Source organism: Hypomesus nipponensis, chromosome 12, assembly GCF_054491055.1.
Source record: "Hypomesus nipponensis isolate SF chromosome 12, ASM5449105v1, whole genome shotgun sequence".
Taxonomy (NCBI): Eukaryota; Metazoa; Chordata; class Actinopteri; order Osmeriformes; family Osmeridae; genus Hypomesus; species Hypomesus nipponensis.
The window spans coordinates 3,575,996-3,578,159 of record NC_140372.1 but is presented as its reverse complement, the minus strand read 5'-3'; the positions used below and the strand labels follow the sequence as shown (position 1 = coordinate 3,578,159).

At 48.0% G+C, this 2,164-nt stretch overlaps 1 long non-coding RNA gene across 1 annotated transcript; it reads left to right on the top strand.

The window, feature by feature from the left end:
- The first annotated feature begins 242 nt into the window (after positions 1-242).
- On the top strand, positions 243-2,164 carry LOC146260699 (uncharacterized). The gene is made up of 2 exons (XR_014724752.1): positions 243-507; positions 2,085-2,164. It is a non-coding gene; the product is annotated as an uncharacterized LOC146260699 (long non-coding RNA).

The window sequence follows — 2,164 nt, the reverse complement described above, 5'->3', positions numbered from 1 at the left end:
AGAGGAGGGAGGAGGGAGGAGGAGAATGGAGGAGGAGAGAGGGAGGAGGGGGGAGGGGGGAGGAGGAGAATGGAGGAAGAGGGAGGGAGGAGGGGAGGAGGGAGGAGGAGGGAGGAGGAGGAGGAGGGAAGAAGGGGAGGAGGAGAATGGAGGAGGAGAGAGGGAGGAGGGGGGGAGGGGGGAGGAGGAGAATGGAGGAAGAGGGAGGGAGGAGGGGAGGAGGGAGGAGGAGGGAGGAGGGTGATGTGGGCTTAAGTTGGGGGTGTCCTAAACCTTGTTTTGTTGGACGTTGACAATACTCACCATATCTCCTTCTCTCTATGGTTGTGTCTGTGGACGGTTGCTGCGGCGACACTGTGTGGAGGAGGGTACGGAGAGAGGAAGGCTGCCGATTGGACGTTCACCGATCGCAGTTTCAAGGACGTGCGATTTATCACCTCCATCGCTCATCCTCATGAGCGGGAGGATACCAGTGTTACCGGGGGCGACAGGAAGTCCAATCGGAAGGTAATACACGAGATTCCTGTCCCTGTTGCTCCCAGGGTGTGGGTGAGAGAGAGAGAGAGAGAGAGAGAGAGAGAGAGAGAGAGAGAGAGAGAGAGAGAGAGAGAGAGATGTGGGAAGAGGGAGGTGTGGATGTCCTATCCAGCCATGAAAGCCAGCCACAACAAATTACGCTTGCGGTAGAAAGATAAAGAATAGTGATGATGAGAAGAATAATGAAAAGAAAGACAGAGAAAGGGGTGGAAGTAAGGGAGAGAACCTTTGTCATGTGTTCTTGTTTACTGACCTTGTCCAACATGTGCTGTTTGTTGTTGAACGTCCAGATGAAGTCAGAGAATAGAGAGGAAATACCCTCCTGTTTGGCTTCCTGGAATCTCCCAGAGCTGTTTATAGGCCTCTCACTCTCAACCCCACTTCCCTCTCGCTCTGTGGAAAGCTCTCCAGTGTTTGAGAGCCATGCCCTGCCCTCATGCACACACACACACACACACACACACACACACACTCCGGCACTGACAGCAATGTTCTCTCCCTTTCTCCACATCCATGTTCTCACTTCTCCTCTCTCTCTCTCTCTCTCTCTCTCTCTCTCTCTCTCTATATATATATATATCACCCTCTCTTTCTCTCACCCTCTCTTTCTCTAAATATACATAAATATATACATATACATAGATATCACTTCACCTCCCTTCAATTTCTCCTCAATTCCCCTTTTTCGTTCTTCCTATTTTCGTGTGAGCAGACACTTGGGAGGCCTCCCACTCTGAACATGAGTGAGTTTTGGGCCATAGAGGAGATTGGAAATGGAGGAGGAATAGAGGGGAGGTGGGGAGATACATACAGTACATGTATATATATATATATATATATATATATAGAGAGAGAGAGAGAGAGAGAGAGAGAGAGAGAGAGAGAGAGAGAGAGAGAGAGAGAGAGAGAGAGAGAGAGAGAGAGAGAGAGAGAGAGAGAGAGAGAGAGAGAGAGAGAGAGAGAGAATGTGTGAGGGAAGGGGAGTATGTGAGAGAGAACGTGGGTGTGTGAGGAAGTCAGAGAACATTTGTGTGTATGTGTGAAAGTGTGTGTGCGTGTGTGTGCATGTGTGCAGGGCATGGCTCTGAAACACTGGAGATGTTTCCCTCAAGAGTTCAGCTGCAGAGATAACAGATTCATTAAGAGTTAATTAGGCCGGAGATAGGGGTCAAGCCCCTGTGAGTTGTGAACGTGCTAGTGAACAGTTTCTTGTTCCTCAAAGAGTCCACACAGTCCCACAAACGGGGCATCAACACCTTAGGTTACTGATTCGGGATCAGATTCCACTTTGTGTATTCAGTCATGTACAGACGACACAACTGACTTCAGATCAGGATCAGTACTCTTAGACATTGTATGCTGCTGGCCCAGAAATGAAAGAAAATCCAAGTTTAATGGCATACAAATATATCATATTGCAGAGCTAAGGGTTAGAAGGTTCCTAATTTTTTATTCATATGAAGGCTGTATTGATACGCATCTGCTTCTCATCTCTTTTTGAACCATATATAATGGTCTGGCCATTATATATGTGAATACTTCAACAGGATGGGCCTGTGAAGAATGCCTGGGATATCTACGTGGGTGAGAGAGCGAGAGCAAGAAATAAAGAACTAGATAAAACCAG